Here is a 19,431-nt window from a genome sequence, read left to right on the forward strand (position 1 = left end):
TCCCTACACCTTTGGGTGAACCAAGGACTCGTTCTGTTCTTCCCATTATTTCTGTTTCCCTTGGGAACAAACCTCTCCTCTGCCTCCTTGCATTTTGTTGCTACATAGTCCATCATTTCTTGTACTGGTTTTCCTGTCAGTTCCCTCTCCCACTGAATGTCTTGAAGGAAGTTCCTCATGCCTGAGTAGTTCCCCCTTTTGTAGTTTGGTTTTTCCCAGCCTATTCCTGCTACTCTCTCCACTTGGAGCTCAACTATGTAGTCGAAGCACAGAACCACATGATCACTAGCTCCCAGGGGCCTTTCATACATGATACCCTCGATGTCCGAACTACTCATGGTGAATACAAGGTCCAACCTTGCTGGTTCATCCTCTCCTCTCTCTCTGGTAGTGTCTCTAACATGTTGAAGCATGAGGTTCTCCAGTACCACATCCATCATCTTGGCTCTCCATGTTTCGGGACCCCCATGGGGCTCCAGGTTTTCCCAGTCAATCTCCTTGTGATTGAAATCACCCATAACTAGTAACTTTGCTCCCCCCATGTGTGCTCTCCTCGCCACCTCGGCTAGTGTGTCGATCATTGCTCTGTTGCTCTCATCGTATTCTTCTCTTGGCCTCCTGCAGTTCTGTGGTGGGTTGTACATTACTGCAATTATCACCTTATGTCCCTCAGACTGGATTGTTCCTACTAAGTAGTCCCTTTCGCCCATGCCATCCATTCCTTCCATTTTCTCAAAACCCCACTGGGTTTTAATGAGCAGTGCAACTCCTCCTCCCCCTCTCCTCCCTCTGTCTTTCCTGAGGATTTGATATCCGGATGGAAAGATTGAATCTGTTATTATTCTGGTGAGTTTTGTTTCTGTGAGTGCTATTATGTCTGGGGATGTCTCTTTGATTCTTTCGTGCCACTCCTCATACTTGTTTGTTATTCCATCTGCATTTGTATACCACACGTTCAACTTCTTTTCTAAGACTGTGGTCTGGGAGGTATATTGGGGTTGTGGAAATGGGAGACCTGGTAAGGAACTATGGGTTGTTGCTGTGGGGGTGGAGTTTGTAATGTAGTGGGTGGGGGCATTGGATGTGGCATGGGTGTTTTGATTTAGAGTGTTTGGTTGCACTGGGGTTGACCTGGTTGGGAGTCTTCTATAGGAGGTTGTGAGGGAGGCTGTATTTGATCTTCTTCCTGGGTCTGGGATCTCCTGTCTGTCTTCTCCATCCCCTCTCTTTCCTCCTTTCGCCTTTGTACCATCTCTCTCAGTTTCTACCTTTCTTCTTGCGTTCTGTCGCGGTCGAGATACACCTTCCTGTATGCTGTCATGTCCCTTAATCGTGCTTTCTCCTGCAGGATCCTGGTCCGAGTCGCTTCTGCTTTGAAGGTCACTCTCACTGGCCGGGTTCTTTTTTTTTACAAACCCCCCTATTCTCCGAAAATTTTCCAGCTGGGTCATATTGTCTTCTCCTATTGCTTTCATGATGCTTTCAATTGCTTTTTTTTTCCCTTGTTTTCTTGCTTCATATGTTTCCCCTTCGACTTCCTGGAGCCCATACACAAAGACTGACCTCACCCTTTCGTTCTCCCACTGCATATCCCTGTGTATCCCCTCATTTAATTTGGTTTCCTCCACTGCAGCTTTCCTTTCATCAGTTTCACTGTGTGTGTGTGTGTGTGTGTGTGTGTGTGTGTGTGTGTGTGTGTGTGTGTGTGTGTGTGTGCGTGTGTGTGTGTGTGTGTGCAGATGATTGTCTTAAATCTACCTTGGGTGTGAACCGCATTACATGGTGTCGTCGGAGGGGGAAGGGGTGTACAAAAAAAATCATGACGCAATACTTTTGGGGTAGGGCATATAAGCTCAAGGACTCTCTCAGAGCGAGGAATGTGTTTCTGTTCGGAAATCGAGTAAATATTTCTACCATTGAATGTGTTTACCAACAAGAAAATAATGTTCGATTTTAAGATAAAGTTTTCAAAACTAATTTGGAAATATCCAAAAATGGAGTCGTTCAAAGTAAATCTGGAGTACCCTAATGTATTTTGGAAGTGTTCCATGTGTGTGTGTGTGTGTGTGTGTGTGTGCATGTGTGTGTGTTAGGTGGTCATACAGTTTTGTGAATATCTTGGTTACAGTGATTTTAGTGGATTTGAGTTAGGTTAGGTTAGGTTAGGTTAGGTTAGGTTAGGTTAGGTTAGGTTAGGATAAGTTAGGTTAGGTTAGGTTAGGTTAGGTTAAGTTAGGATAAGTTAGGTTAGGTTAGGTTAGGTTCGGTTAGGTTAGGCTAGGTTAGGTTAGGTTAGGATAGGTTAGGCTAGGTTAGGATAGGTTAGGCTAGGTTAGGAAAGGTTAGGATAGGTTAGGTTAAGTTAGGTTAAGTTAGGTTAGGTTAGGTTAGGTTAGGTTAGGATAGGTTAGGTTAGGTTAGGTTAGGTTAAGATAGGTTAGGTTAGGATAAGTTAGGTTAGGTTAGGGTGTGTATTAGGTGGTCATACAGTTTTGTGAATATCTTGGTTACAGTGATTTTAGTGGATTTGAGTTAGGTTAGGTTAGGTTAGGTTAGGTTAGGTTAGGATAAGTTAGGTTAGGTTAGGTAAGGTTAGGTTAGGTTAGGTTAGGTTAAGTTAGGTTAGGTTAGGTTAGGATAAGTTAGGTTAGGTTAGGTTAGGATAGGATAGGATAGGTTAGGTTAGGTTAGGTTAGGTTAGGTTAGGTTAGGTTAGGATAGGTTAGGTTAGGTTAGGTTAGGTTAAGATAGTTTAGGTTAGGATAAGTTAGGTTAGGTTAGGTAAGGTTAGGTTAGGTTAGGTTAGGTTAAGTTAGGTTAAGATAGGTTAGGTTAGGATAGGTTAGGTTAGGTTAGGTTAGGTCAAGATAGGTTAGGTTAGGATAAGTTAGGTTAGGTTAGGTAAGGTTAGGTAAGGTTAGGTTAGGTTAGGTTAGGTTAAGTTAGGTTAGGTTAGGATAAGTTAGGTTAGGTTAGGTTGGGTTAGGATAGGTTAGGTTAGGTTAGGATAAGTTAGGTTAGGTTAGGTTAGGTTCGGTTAGGTTAGGCTAGGTTAGGTTAGGTTAGGATAGGTTAGGTTAGGTTAGGTTAGGTGTGTGTGTGTGTGTGTTAGGTGGTTATAGAATTTTGTGAATATCTTGGTTACAGTGATTTTTAGTGGATTTGAGATGGGTGATGAGATGCATTTGTGGATGTGAAATGTGATTTTTGTGTGTGTTCAGAAGAGGTGCGTTGGGAGATGGGTGAGTGGATGTGAAGAAATGCGGGTGAGATGGAAAGGGGTATGGGGAGGGTTGTATTAGAAATTTAATGAAATATGGGGAGATTTTACTGAAAATAAAGGTAATGTGTGAATATTTTAAAAAGAAATTATAGAATTGAAAAGTTATGATATATTGGAAAAGAATGGAGGGTGTTGAAACATGTCGCAATAGTTGGGTAGTGAGATTAGTTGATGCGAGTATATTATCAATTTATGTGGATACAAGGACATGGGTATGGAGAGGATTTTATTAGAATTTTAGTAATGTAAAGAGGAATGTGTATTACATTTAAGATTCAGTAAAAAGAAGGGGGAAAAAAATGTGAATAAATTGGTAATTGATGAGGGTTGTGGGTAATGTCGAACTAGAGTTGCTGAAAAGTGTTTATAAGTGGTGTGGTGACTTTTTCTGATGAAATAGTTAAAACGAGAAAAATGTCTAGACTTGTGTTGTATTTTGTGAAGAAATTGTGGATTGTGGGATGTGGGTGTTGTGGGATGTGGGTGTTGTGGGTGTTGTTGTCGAACTAGAGATATCGAAAAAGTGGTTATAAGTTGTGGGTTGTTGTGCCTTTTTCTGATGAAATTAGTTAAAACGAGAAAAAAATTGTGGGTTGTGGGTGTTGTGGGTTGTGGGTGTTGTGGGCGTTGTGGGTGTTGTTGTCGAACTAGAGTTGTTGAAAAGTGATTATAAGTTGTGGGTTGTTGTGACTTTTCTGATGAAATTAGTTGAAACGAGAAAAAATTGTGGGTTGTGGGTGATGTTGTCGAACTAGAGATGCTGAAAAGTGGTTATAAGTTGTGGGTTGTTGTGACTTTTCTAATGAAATTAGTTAAAACGAGAAAAAATTGTGGGTTGTGGGTGTTGTGGGATGTGGGTGTTGATCTTAGTTTATGGTGATTTTGGTTGTGTTTTGAGTGTATTCAGTGGTGTTTTAGTAGTATTCAGTTGTGTATTTGGGAGTACTCAAAATGTTGGCTTGGAAGTGTTTCAGTGTTGTTTGGAAAATGTTCAAAGGAATTTTTGTGAGTATTCAAATGATTTATGAGAGTGTTTTGAAGGTGTTCAAAGTGAGGTGTGTGTGCGTATTAACTTTGTAATATGTGAAATTGTGACTAGTGAATTAATGGAAAAGTGCTTATAAGTGTTGTGGTGACTTTTTCTGATGAAATAGTTAAAACGAGAAAAATTGGGGGTTATGAGTGAAAATTGTGAGGTGTTGGTTGGAGTGTGAGGGTTCTGGAGGGTGGGGAGGAGGAGAGAGAGAAGGTTACTTCGTGGGGAGTGACCTGAGATGAAATAGTTAAAACGAGAAAAATGCCTAGACTTGTGTTGTAAAGAAATTGTGGATTGTTGTGTGTATTAACCAAAAAAAAAATGTGAAATTATTTGGGTTATCCTGGGTTAAGAGTGAAAAATGTTTTCCCTATGTTGTATATGAAATGTGTAGGGGAAAGTCGACAAGATTCAGCCTGTGTGTGCGGTCATCACGTGACGTCACTGACATAGGGGGAAGTCGACAAGATTCAGCATGTGTGTGCGGTCATCACGTGACGTCACTGACATAGGGGGAAGTCGACAAGATTTATTTATTTATTTATTTATTTATTTATTTCCAATTTGTGCACACATACAGAGGTACAAAAAAAAATACAGATAAGAGCAGTATGCCAAAGCCACTTATACTATGCATAGCATTACGGGCTGGCTTAAAATTAACTTAAGATTAACTAAGCAATGATTATTATTATTATTATAATCAAAAAGAAGCGTTAAGCCACAAGGACTATACAGCGCTGCTACTAAGCAATGATGAAATCAGTGATAAAACATTAATGTAAACAGATAACTATAAAGCACAAGTGAGTATTACAAAGACAGGTCATATGGTTGCATTCAGTTAGGTAGTGATTCTGTTTGGTAGTGTATTTAAAAAATAATAAAGTTAGATTGGGTTTTAGGTTTAACATTTATGTGATATAATTGTGAGAAACATTTAAGATATATAATTTATAATGTTCAGTTATTCAGTATTTATTTGGTTTTGGGTGAGTAAGTAATCTTTGAGAAGAGACTTGAATTTATAAACAGGTAGTGTTTCTTTTATATTTACAGGTAATGAATTCCAGATTTTAGGGCCTTTTATGTGCATTGAGTTTTTGCATAGTGTGAGATGGACACGAGGAACATCAAAGAGTGATCTGTGCCTTGTGTTATGGTCATGTGTTCTGTTGAGGTTGGCAAGGAGATGTTTGAGGGGAGGGTTAATATCAGAGTTAAGTGTTCTATGTATGTAATAGGTGCAGTAATAAGTATGGATGTTTTGTATGGTGAGTAGGTTTAGTGTATTGAATATTGGTGGAGTGTGCTGCCTGTAGTGAGAATTTGTTATCATTCTAACTGCAGCCTTTTGTTGGGTAATTAGTGGTCTGAGATGGTTAATTGTTGTTGAGCCCCATGCACAAATTCCATATGTGAGATAGGGGTAAATAAGAGAGTGATAAAGGGCCAGGAGGGCTGACTGTGGAACATAGTACCGTATCTTCGATAGTATGCCTACAGTCTTGGAAATTTTTTAGAAATTTGATGTATATGTGTATGAAATTTGAGTCTATTATCAAGGTGGATTCCTAAGAATTTTCCCTCTGTTAGTTTTGTGATAGGTGATCCATTTATCATTATGTTAAGAGGGACATCTGTAGCTCTGTTACCAAACTGAATGAAGTAGGTTTTGTCAATGTTTAGTGTAAGTTTGTTAGTCCTCATCCAGGTAGATATTTTCTGTAATTCGGTATTTACAGTATTGGCTAGCGTGACTGGGCTCGGGTGAGAGAAGACGTATGTAGTGTCATCTGCAAATAGTGTGGGTTTGAGTAATTGCGAAGCATTTGGAAGGTCATTTATGTATAGGAGAAAGAGAAGAGGGCCAAAGACACTTCCCTGTGGGACACCAACTGTAATTGGTTGTGCAGAAGAGTTTGCCCCATTTGCGTACACATATTGGCTTCTGTTGCTGAGGTAAGACTTGAGGTAGTTGAGAGAGTGCCCTCTTATACCATAGTGTGACAATTTTACGTGGAGCAAGTCATGGTCAACTGTATCAAAAGCTTTACGTAAGTCAATGAAGATCCCCAGTGGGACTTCTTTTTTCTCTATTGCAGTGTATATATGTTCTAGCATGTGTATAATAGCATCATTAGTATTTTTATTAGGCCTGAATCCAAATTGGCAGGGGTTGAGTATGTTTTGGGAGATAAGGTAGGAGTAGATTCGTTTATGAATTAATTTTTCGAAAATTTTTGAGAGAGGGTGTAAGTTGGATATTGGCCTATAGTTATTCAACTCTGTTTGGTCTCCTCCTTTGTGGATCGGGGTGACCCTTGCTATTTTGAGTACTGTAGGGAAGGTGGAGGATTCAATGGATTTGTTAAAGAGTGTTGCAATGATTGGTGATAGCACTTGTGACACTTTTTTGTATATAAGGGGTGGTAAGGTATTTAAATCTCCTGCCTTGTTTTTTAGTGCGTTGATAATAAGGGAGACTTCGTATGGGTTAGTCGGAGCTAGGAACAGTGTGTTCGGGTAGTTGCCGGTGAGGTAGTCATTTGGTGGGGTATCTGAGCTTGGGATTTTATTGGCAAGGTTTTGTCCTATAGTGGAGAAGAAATCATTGAGTCTGTTTACTGTTTCTGTTAGTGGGAGTTGGGGTTCATCTGTTTTTGCTAATTTTATTTCGCTATTTCGTGATATCTTTTTTGTTCCCAGAATTTCTGATAGGGTTTTCCAGGTCTTTTTTATATCACCTCGTAAGTTGGATAATCTGTTCTCATAATACAATTTTTTTGCCCTTCTTATCAGGCTGGTTAGGATTGACGAGCAACGTTTTGTTTGGTCTCTGGTTATGTGACCCATTCTGTACTGTTTTTCATATTGGTGTTTTGTATTTATGGATTTGAGAATGCTGGGTGTTAGCCAGGGACTGTTCAGTCTCTTTGCTGTCATCTGTTTAGTTTTTTTAGGGCAGTGCTTGTTATAGAGGTATTGGTTTTTTTTTAGAAAATTATTAATACATTCGTCAATATCTGTATAGGTTTCTAGCTCAGTGTGCCAATCAATGTTTGCTATTGCTGTTGTGAAGTTATTAATGGCTGCCTCATTGTGAAGTCTGAAGGTGACTTTAGTAGTGTCTTGGGGTAGTTTACCAAGAGTTGTTATGAGGAAAGTAGGGTAGTGGTCTGTGGTATTATCTGTAATTATGCCTGATTTTAAAGGGGATATGGTGTTGGTCCAGATGTGGTCAAGTAGGGAAACACTAGTCTCTGTAACTCTTGTAGGTTTTGTTACTGTTGGTAGTAACATACAGTTACTCATTGTGTTTGTGAATTCAGTAACGTGTGGGTCCTGGTCTTGCAGGAGATTTATATTGAAGTCACCTGAGAGTAGTAAGTGATCTTTGTTCATGCGTGCATCAGTTATCATACTTCCTAGATTTTGACTAAATTGGCTAATGTTTGACTGTGGAACTCTGTAGATGTTTATCAATGTGAGAGGTTTTTGTAGGTACTTTGATTTGAATTTAGCTATTATATATTCCCCATGTTCATCCCTTGTGCAAGTATTAGTGATACATTCTAGTTGGTCTGAGTAGTATATGGCTGTGCCACCCCCTTGTTGATCTGGCCTACAGTTGTGTATGGCTGTGTAACCAGGAATGGCATAGACATCTGTACTATCAGGCTTTAGCCAGGTTTCAGTTAGTGTAATGATGGACATATTGGCATGTAAGGAATTTAGTAATGCTATGAGGTCATCGTAATGCTTGCTTAAAGATCTGATATTGTAGTTAAATATAGTTATGTTGTTGTTGGCACTGAGAAGTGCCTTTGATTGTTCTGCAGTGTAGTAATTACAGTTACTGTTTGATTCATTTAAGTCATTAAATAAGAGGTTGGTATCAGGATCAATGCTTGTAATCATAAGATTTGTAGTGAATCTATAGTTTGAATTAAGTATAAAACAAAGTAAATAGTCTTAAGCTAAAAAATAGCACCTGGATTATTTAACAAATGTAAAATAATGAGCTAAGGGACTAATACAAATAAAGTGATGATCAAATAGTGGAGCTTGGGAATATGATAGTAGGTAGTACTATAAAGGTAATTTTTTAAAGTTAGAATTATAGTATAAAATTATAATATAAAAGGGACTAATATAGGTTGTGGTGACCAATAAAGTGGTAATCAAAAAAATGAGCTTTGGAATATAATGGCAAAATTGTGAACTTATTCTACTTTAGCACCTAAGAATAGCACCTTGATTATTTTAACAATTGTGAATATATAAACTAGGATAGTTATATAAAGCTAAAATAAAGGAGAAAACATATAAGGGACTAAAATTAAGTAATGGTAAGCAAAGTTAAATGGGCAGATGGTAGGAATTATAATATAAACTTATAATATAAAAATACAATTTGAAATGGTACTTGCAATTGCACTAGAGTCTGGTATAGGTTGTTGACAAGATCAAGATTATACCTAGATTTAAATTGACAAAATAAAATTCACAATTAAAGTACCAAAAGAATAATAGTAAAAAAATAACAATGGTAATGTCTTGATTATAATATGATAGTAAGAGGGTAGACAGGTACACAGGTACAAGGGATAATATAAAGGTTGGGGTTGAATATAAAAACTTGAAAATTTGGCTACAAAATGTTATGAGAAGTATAAAATAATGTTTAATGTACAAAATTAAAATTGACTGGTAGTAAATATGGTGTTTAATAAAATTTTAGTAAGTAATAATGATTACAAAAAAGTGAAAAAGTAATGTTTATTTCATTCAATATTGCACTGGTAGTTATACTTGAGGTTATATGGCAGTACAAGGTAATTAAGAGTAATCTAGGATAGTAAATGTGGTATTAAAACAGGTAAAGGTAATTAGACAAGTAATGGTTATTAAATGTCAAAAATGTTAAGAGTAAATTGAAATTTTAGTAAAAATGATATTTATTAATTTTAGTAAGTAATATCAATTGATAGTATTTAAAAAAAAAATATGAGGTAGTAATATGGACAGAGAAAGTATCAATTCAGCTAATGTTTAAGCGAACAATAGTAAATAACAAAATCACATAAGGTGACTTATGCTTACTAGTAAAATCACAAAATGAGGTAGTTGATTATTTAATTACTAAGAGATTGTACAATGAAATTTGAACAATAATGGAGCAAAACGTACACTACACTACGTAGGCTTTTTAGTTGGACATTGTTTAGTTATTCTCTGTAAGATTGGTATCCCTGAGAAATCGTGATAGATCATTCTCGTTCGTGATTGTGTACAGTTGACCTACATTTGTTTTCCTAACTAGAATTTTCCCATCCCGTGTGAAGCATTGGTGTATTGTGTCATTATTCTCTCGCTTAAGTTTTCTGACTCTATACAGGAGGTTTTGACGTTTTTTGGTAAGACACTCGTTTATATATACCTCTTTCTTTACTTTAATAGATGCAATAATTAAGTCTTTTTTTCTGTCATGTGAGTGGAATCTAAGCATAACACTTTTTCTACCATGGGATCCTAGTAACCTGGCTTCTTTTATTTCTGACTCTGGTACAATAACACTTGTTTGGTCCTTTATGATTTGCAGAGTAATTTCTTTACTGTTGGTTTGGTTCATATCACTGGGAAAAAGTGAACTGTTAACTATTACTGCGTCAGATAGTTTATCTTGCTCAGTTTTATCTTCTTGGAGAGCAAAGTAGTCGCTGAACTGGTTATCTAAGTTGCTCTTCCATTCTTTTACTGCTTCTTCAACCTTTGTATTAAGAGATATTATTTGTTGGGTATGGCTATCTATGACTGTCTGGATGGTCTTGTCACAGTTAGTCGTTCCTGGTGTTGAAAACTTTTGTTCAAGACTGAGGATTTTGTTTTCGAGTTGTGTCATCCTGGTGTCTTGTTTTGCTAGCGTCTCTCGAAGATTCATATTTTCAATAACTAAGTTGGAGATGCATGACTTTAGGGTATCTGGATCGTTGGTCATACCTGAGAGACTACTTGGTAGGTTGAATCCGGGGAAGAGAGGGGAGGATGGGCTGGTGGCAGCCATGTTTGTTGTTATTGTTGTGGTGTCGCCTTGAGTGGTGGTGAGTGGGGTGGTTGCTGGGCCGGCGTCCTCCTGACTACACTTGTTGAATAGTTGATTTTTCGGTGTTTTCTTGCTGGCCTTGGTGCTGTTTCCTCTTAGATTGCGCCTCATAATACTACAGGAATTGTTGTAGTTAAGAAGAAGTTGTAGTATACAAAGCTTAGGGTTACGTTGTTCGGCTGGCAGCGGGGTGTTGCTTACGGTTAGTTTGCAGTCTTCCTTTGATCTCTATTTTTTCGATTTGTAGGTTTCACTGTTGGTAATCTTTGGTCATTCTGGGTGCTACGTTGGGTAGTGCAGTTTTGCTTGTAACTAGGTCATCATAGGAGCATTGGTAGCTCTGGTAGTTGGAGAAAAGTACGGAGCTTGGAAGTCGCTGGTGCCGCTGCCGCTGCCGCTGCCGTAGAGGATTCAGCTTGTATGTGTGTGTGTGACGTCACTGACCGACGAGTAAACACACTTTTTAGTTCATTTAACTTAATGAGAGGAATACTGACGTCACACTTGTTTAGACCTGTAGTAAGAGAAAGTACCATGCCTCATAGGAGGAGTTCATTTGAATGCTTACCCTGAGAGGGGGGAATCCAAAAAACTTTGATCCGAGGAGATGGAGTCTTTGTATTATCGAGAAAAAAAACTTGATCCAAGGAGATGGAGACTTTGATTTCGAGAAATACTCGATCCAAGGAGATCATAAGAATTTCGAAACCCCATAGGGGGGGAATCCAAAAATTTGATCCGAGGAATTGGAGTCTTTGTATTATCGAGAAAACTTGATCCGAAGAGTTCATAAGAAAATGAAATTCGAGAAAAATTGGGATGGGGGTGAAAGTGGGAGGGGGAAACTCAAAAATTTGATCCGAGGAGATGGAGTCTTGGTATTATCGAGAAAACTTGATTCGAGGAGAGCAAATGAAATTCAAAAAAATTTGAAAACAATCGGAAAAAATTCGGGGCGCGGTGGGCGATCCGAACGACGCTGCAGAAGGCGCAGCAGAAGGCGCGGGCGGGGCGCGAGGGGCGCGGGCGGGGCGCGAAGGCGCGTCGAGGGTGGTGGGTCGGCGCGGGGGGGCGCGGGGGGGCGCGGGGGGGCGCGGGGGGGCGCGGGGGGGCGCGGGGGGGCGCGGGGGGGCGCGGGGGGGCCGGGGGGGGGCGCGGGGGGGCGCGGGTGGCGCGGGTGGGGGTCGTGGGCGGGGGGTCGTGGGCGGGGGTCGTGGGCAGGGGGGGTCGTGGGCGGGGTTCGTGGGCGGGGTTCGTGGGCCGGGGTCGTGGGCGGGGGTCGTGGGCGGGGATCGTGGGCGGGGGTCGTGGGCGGGGTCAAGTTCATTAGCACAGGTGTGAAAAGGGTCATTAGCACATAGGTGTGAAAAGGGAGCCACTCGGAGGAAGCCACTGAGAGGAGGGACCGCTCTGTAGAAGGGATGCCTGAGAGGTAGGGATGCCTGAGAGGAGGATGCCATACAGAAGAAACCGGTACTACTTATATATATATATATATATATATATATATATATATATATATATATATATATATATATATATATATATATATATATATATATATATATATATATATTCTTTCAGAGTGGTTGTTTTGCATATATAAATATATATATATATATATATATATATATATATATATATATATATATATATATATATATATATATATATATATATATATATATATATATATATGTAGAAGAGAGAGAGAGAGATGAGAGATTTTGGGAAATGTTGAGTGAATGCGTGGGGAGTTTTGAACCAAGTGTGAGAGTACTTGTTGTTGGGGATTTCAATGCTAAAGTGGGTAAAAATGTTGTGGAGGGAGTAGTAGGTAAATTTGGGGTGCCAGAGGTAAATGTAAATGGGGAGCCTTTAATTGAGCTATGTGTAGAAAGAGATTTGGTAATAAGTAATACATATTTTATGAAAAAAGAGGATAAATAAATATGCAATGTATGATGTAGCACGTAATGAAAGTAGTTTGTTAGATTATGTATTGGTGGATAAAAGGTTAATGGGTAGGCTCCAGGATGTACATGTTTATAGAGGGGCAACTGATATATCGGATCATTATTTAGTTGTAGCTACAGTTAGAGTAAGAGGTAGATGGGACAAGAGGAAGGTGGCAACAAGAATTAGGAGGAAAGTGAAAGTGTATAAACAAAGGGAGTAGGAAGTTCGGGTGAGATATAAGCGACTATTGGCAGAAAGTTGGGCTAGTGCAAAGATGAGTAGTGGGGGAGTTGAAGAGGGTTGGATGAGTTTTAAAAATGTAGTATTAGAATGTGGGGCAGAAGTTTGTGGTTATAGGAGGGTGGGAGCAGGAGGAAAGATGAGTGATTGGTGGAATGATGAAGTAAAGGTTGTGATAAAAGAGAAAAAGTTAGCTTATGAGAGGTTTTTGTGATGAATGGTTTGAAAAACCGAGAAGGTGAAGATTGAGACACTTATGCAACATATGGGAATCTTTATTCAGAGAACGTTTCGCCACACAGTGACTTCATCAGTCCAATACAAAGTAGAAAGGCGTATGGAGAGGAGGTGTTTGAGGTAATCAGTCAATCAGCCTGGAGTCGATGTGTTCAGTCCATCAATCTTGTAGAATGTACAGCATAGGGCCGTAGACGTGGCTTATATACTGTAGTGAGGTGAGGCGAAGCAGGAGGAGGTGGGGTCATAGTGGTATCATCCACTAGTCGAAGTAGGTCCTCGTCCAAAGGTTGGACAAGTGTTGAAGAATTCTTTGTAACAAGATCCCATGATGGTTTGAAAAACCGACAAGTTGAAGACTGAGACACTTATGCAACATATGGGAATCTTTATTCAGGAAACGCTTCGCCACACAGTGGTGAAAATAAGAAAAAAATTTGGAGTGAGTTAAACAAGTTAAGAAAGCCTAGGGAACGCATGAAATTGTCAGTTAAAAACAGAGTAGGGGAGTTAGTAGATGGGGAAAGGGAGGTATTAGGTAGATAGCGAGAATATTTTGAGGAACTTTTAAATGTTGAGGAAGAAAGGGAGGCGGTAATTTCATGCACTGGCCAGGGAGGTATACCATCTTTTAGAAGTGAAGAAGAGCGGAATGTAAGTGTGGGGGAGGTACGTGAGGCATTACGTAGAATGAAAGGGGGTAAAGCATCTGGAACTGATGGGATCATGACAGAAATGTTAAAAGCAGGGGAGGATATAGTGTTGGAGTGGTTGGTACTTTTGTTTAATAAATGTATGAAAGAGGGGAAGGTTCCTAGGAATTGGTGGAGAGCATGTATAGCCCCTTTATATAAAGGGAAGGGGGACAAAAGAGATTGTAAAAAATTATAGAGGAATAAGTTTACTGAGTATACCAGGAAAAGTGTACGGTAGGGTTATTATTGAAAGAATCAGAGGTAAGACAGAATGTAGGATTGCGGATGTGCAAGGAGGTTTCAGAGTGGATAGTGAATGTGTAGATCAAGTCTTTACATTGAAGCATATATGTGAACAGTAATTAGATAAAGGTGTGGAAGATTTTATTGCATTTATGGATTTAAAAAAGGCATATGATAGAGTGGATAGGGGAGCAATGTGGCAGATGTTGCAAGTATATGGAATAGGTGGTAAGTTACTAAATGCTGTAAAGAGTTTTTCTGAGGATAGTGTGGCTCAGGTTAGGGTGTGTAGAAGAGAGGGAGACTACTTCCCAGTAAAAGTAGGTCTTAGACAGGGATGTGTAATGTCACCATGGTTGTTTAATATATTTAAAGATGGGGTTGTAAAAGAAGTAAATGCTAGGGTATTCGGGACAGGGGTGTTATTAAATTATGGGGAATCAAATACAAAATGAGAATTGACTCAGTTACTTTTTGCTGATGATACAGTGCTTGTGGGAGATTCTAAAGAAAAATTGCAAATGTTAGTGGATGAGTTTGGGAGTGTGTGTAAAGGTAGAAAGTTGAAAGTGAACATAGAAAAGAGTAAGGTGATGAGGGTATCAAATGATTTAGATAAAGAAAAATTGGATATCAAACTGGGGAGGAGGAGTATGGAAGAAGTGAATGTTTTCAGATACTTGGGAGTTGACGTGTCGGAGGATGGATTTATGAAGGATGAGGTTAATCATAGAATTGATGAGGGAAAAAAAGGTGAGTGGTGCGTTGAGGTACATGTGGAGTCGAGAAATGTCATCTATGGAGGCAAAGAAGGGAATGTATGAAAGTATAGTAGTACCAACACTCTTATATGGGTGTGAAGCTTGGGTTGTGAATGCAGCAGCGAGGAGGCGGTTGGAGGCAGTGAAGATGTCCTGTCTAAGGGCAATGTGTGGTGTAAATATTATGCAGAAAATTCGGAGAGTGGAAATTAGGAGAAGGTGTGGAGTTAATAAAAGTATTAGTCAGAGGGCTGAAGAGGGGTTGTTGACGTGGTTTGATCATTTAGAGAGAATGGATCGAAGTAGAATGACATGGAGAGCATTTAAATCTGTAGGAGAAGGAAGGCGGGGTAGGGGAAGTCCTCGAAAAGTTTGGAAGGAAAGGGTAAGGGAGATTTTGTGGGATGGGAGCTTGGACTTCCAGCAGGCGTGCGTGAGCGTGTTCGATAGGAGTGAATGGAGACGAATGGTATTTGGGACCTAACGATCTGTTGGAGTGTGAGCAGGGTAATATCTAGTGAAGGGATTCAGGGAAACCGGTTATTTTCATATAGGAGGACTTGAGTCCTGGAAATGGGAAGTACAATGCCTACACTCTAAAGGAGGGGTTCGGGGTATTAACAGTTTTGGAGGGATATGTTGTGTATCTTTATACGTACATGCTTCTAAACTGTTGTATTCTGAGCACCTCTGCAAAAACAGTGATTATGTGTGAGTGAGGTGAAAGTGTTGAATGATGATGAAAGTATTTTCTTTTTGGGGATTTTCTTTCATTTTGCGCCACCCTGCCTCGGTGGGAGACGGCCGACTTGTTGAATATATATATATATATATATATATATATATATATATATATATATATATATATATATATATATATATATATATATATATATATATATATATGTCGTGCCGAATATGTAAAACTGGTCAATTAGCAAGAACTCATTTAAAATTAAGTCAAATTGAAATTTTTCTCTTATACATTTAAAGGTATATTTTTTCATTAATGTTATTGTAAAAAAAATTAATTTTGCACCAAAAGAATCTCAAAAAACTTCCCTAACCTTATTATAACAAGAACAGTTTATTTTAGCCTAACCCAACTATATATATTTTAGATTTGTTTACAATAATTTCATACTAAACAAACACAGTGAAATATATTTTTTTTCGTTAGATTCAGAATGATTTTGGCGAAATTATTGCATACACAAATTTTTGCTTTTCCTATATGGCAAAATGAGCGTTGCTATTTAAGCCAAGATCGCAAATTCTGCCTATTCGGCACGGCATATATATATATATATATATATATATATATATATATATATATATATATATATATATATATATATATATATATACATATATATATATATATATATATATATATATATATATATATATGTCGTGCCGAATATGTAAAACTGGTCAGTTAGCAAGAACTCATTTAAAATTAAATCCTTTCTGAAATTTTCTCTTATACGTTTAAAGATATATTTTTTTCATTAATGTTAATGTAAAAAATTTTAATTTTGCACCACAAGAACCTTAGAAAACTTACCTAACCTTACTATAACAAGAGCAATTTATTTTAGCCTAACCCAACTAAATATATTTTAAATACGTTTACAATAATTTAATACTAAACAAACACAATCAAACAAATTTTTTTCGTTAGGTTCAGAATGATTTTGGCGAAATTATTCAGTCTGTAGTGGAAGGAAGCCGGGGTAAGGGTCGGCCTAGGAAAGGTTGGAGTGAGCATACCCAAATTTTCACTTGTCCTATATGGCAAGATGAGCACTGCTATTTAAGCCAAGATCGCAAATTCTGCCTATTCGGCACGACATATATATATATATATATATATATATATATATATATATATATATATATATATATATATATATATATATATATATATATAATTGTAACCACTAGCGGGTGGTATTTATCAATAGCAACACTGCACTAGCCAAGGATTCGAACTCATGTTGTTCTGGCCTGCCATTGTGAGCTAAAACCGCATGATGCCATAACTCACAGGACCACCCAATCCTACAAGATCCTTGCACCCAGCCAAGCTAGGCGTGTTCCTCTTGGTCCGAGGACATTCAGAGGTATGGGAGCTTTCATGCTAATTTCATTCTCATCCCTGCTTGGTGTACTAGCCAACGAGCAGCACATACATATTATTGTAACCACGAACGAGTGTTATTGATCAATAACAATGCTGCCTAACCAAGGACTCGAACCCATGTTGTACTGGCCTGCCTCATGGTAAGCTAGAATCGCATGATGTCTTAACCCACAGGAGCACCCAATCCTACAACATGGGTTCGAGTCCTTCGTTAGTGGAGTTTTGTTATTGATCAATATCACTCGTTGGTGGTTACAATAATATATATGCAGCTCGTGGACTAGTACAAAAAAGAGGGACTAGAATGAAATTAGCCTAGAGTCATCCACATCCCATTATTAAGGGTAACCGTTGCTAGTGACACCTTCGCTACTCTGAGACCTCTCTCCCTGCTTTGGTTGCTCCCTTGCAACATTGCACAGCTCCTGATGACGCACTGAGAAGAGTGAAAGTAAAAGAGGTAAAGATTTCCACTCCCCTCGTGGCTTGTCCTGCATAGTTAAGATCACCCGTATGCAATTGTTTGCATCACACACACACACACACACACACACACACACACACACACACACACACACACACATGTATATATATATATATATATATATATATATATATATATATATATATATATATATATATATATATATATATATATATATATATATATATATATATATGTATAGATGTATCTGAGAATCTTAACCATCTTGTTCCCTCTGTACAGCTCAAAGTTGAATGAGAAACAAAGAATTAACTTCCATTTCTTGAGGTTCTCATCACCAGAATTAACGATCAGGTTGAATCCTCACTTTATTGGAAGTTCACTCACACTGCCAATTATGTTCATTTCTACAGCCAGCTTTCAGTGTAGAACAAGAGGAGCGCCATCTTAAGTTTGCTTTTACGTGCACAAGATATTTAGCCCCTCGAAGCTGGACCAAGATGAAGAAACCCTTAGAACAGAATTCTTCAAATAAGTATACATGAATTTTTTATAAAACAAGGAGAAAAGAGAAGAATATAAATGAAGTGAACATAGGTAAGAGTAAGATGATGGAGGTATCATGCGAGAGTCTAGAAGAAGTTAATTTGTTTACATATTTGGGAGTGGATGATTCGGTGGATGGGTATATGAAGGACGAGGTAAACCATAGAAATGAGGTGTGTAGTGCATGGAGGTATTTCTGGAGACAAAGAATGTTATCCTTAGAGGCAAAGAAGGAAATGTACGCGAGTATAGTGGTACTACCACTCTCATCCGCGTGTGAAACATGAGTTGTGAAGGTTGCAGCGAGGAGGAGGTCAGAAGTAGTGAAGATGTCGTGTCTCTGGGCGATATGTGACGTTATATTATGCAGGAATTTGAAGTTCGGAAATTAGGAAAAGGTGCAGAACTACCAAAATATTATTCAAATGGCTGAGAAAGGGCTGTTGAGGTGTATTGGTCATTTAGAAAGGATGGTGCAGAAAAGGATGGCTTGGAGGGAGTAAACATTTGTAGTCGATGAAAGGCGGGGTAGGGATCATCCTGGGAATGGATGGAAGGGGGGTTACCTGGAGGTTACCTGGAGGTTACCTGGAGGTTATTCCGGGGATCAACGCCCCCGCGGCCCGGTCCATGACCAGGCCTCCCGATGGATCAGGGCCTGATCAACTAGGCTGTTACTGCTGGCCGCACACAGTCCAACGTACGAGCCACAGCCCGGCTGATCCGGCACTGACTTTAGGTATCTGTCCAGCTCTCTCTTGAAGGCAGCCAGGGGTTTATTGGCAATTTCCCTAATGCTTGATGTGAGGCTGTTGAACAGTCTTGGGCCCCGGACACTTATGGTGTTTTCCCTTAGTGTACCAATGGCGCCACTACTTTTTACTGGGGACATTTTGCATCGCCTGCCCTGTCTTTTACTTTTGTAGGGAGTGATTTCTGTGTGCAGATTTGGGACCATTCCCTCCAAGATTTCCCAAGTGTAGATTATGATATATCTCTCCCTCCTTCGTTCCAACGAGTACAAGTCAAGTGCTTCCAAGAGTTCTGAGTAGTTAAGGTGCTTGATAGAACTTATACGTGCAGTAAAGGATCTCTGTACACTCTCTAGATCTGCGATTTCACCTGCTTTGAATGGAGATGTTAATGTACAGCAGTATTCCAGCCTAGAGAGAACAAGTGATTTGAAAAGGATCATCATTGGCTTGGCATCTCTCGTTTTAAACGTTCTCATTATCCATCCTATCATTTTCTTTGCACGTGCGATCGTGGCACTGTTGTGATCCTTGAAAGTTAGATCCTCAGACATTACTACTCCCAGGTCCCTTACATTATTTTTCCGCTCTATTGTATGGCCAGAGTCTGTAGTATATTCTGTTCTAGTTATTATCTCCTCCAGTTTTCCATAACGGAGTAGTTGGAATTTGTCCTCATTGAACATCATATTGTTTATCGTTGCCCACTGGAAAACTTTGTTTATATCTTCTTGGAGGTTAACCGCGTCCTCAGCAGATGACAGCCTCATGCAGATCCTAGTATCATCCGCAAAGGATGATACGGTGCTGTGATGCATATCTCTGTCTATGTCTGATATGAGGATAAGGAATAAGATGGGGGCGAGTACTGTGCCTTGTGGAACAGAGCTCTTCACTATGGCAGCCTCCGATTTAACTCTGTTGACCACTACTCTTTGTGTTCGATTTGTTAGGAGTGGGGCTATATCCGTTGTTTTAAGTG

Source organism: Cherax quadricarinatus, chromosome 1 (genome assembly GCF_038502225.1).
Source record: "Cherax quadricarinatus isolate ZL_2023a chromosome 1, ASM3850222v1, whole genome shotgun sequence".
NCBI lineage: Eukaryota > Metazoa > Arthropoda > Malacostraca > Decapoda > Parastacidae > Cherax > Cherax quadricarinatus.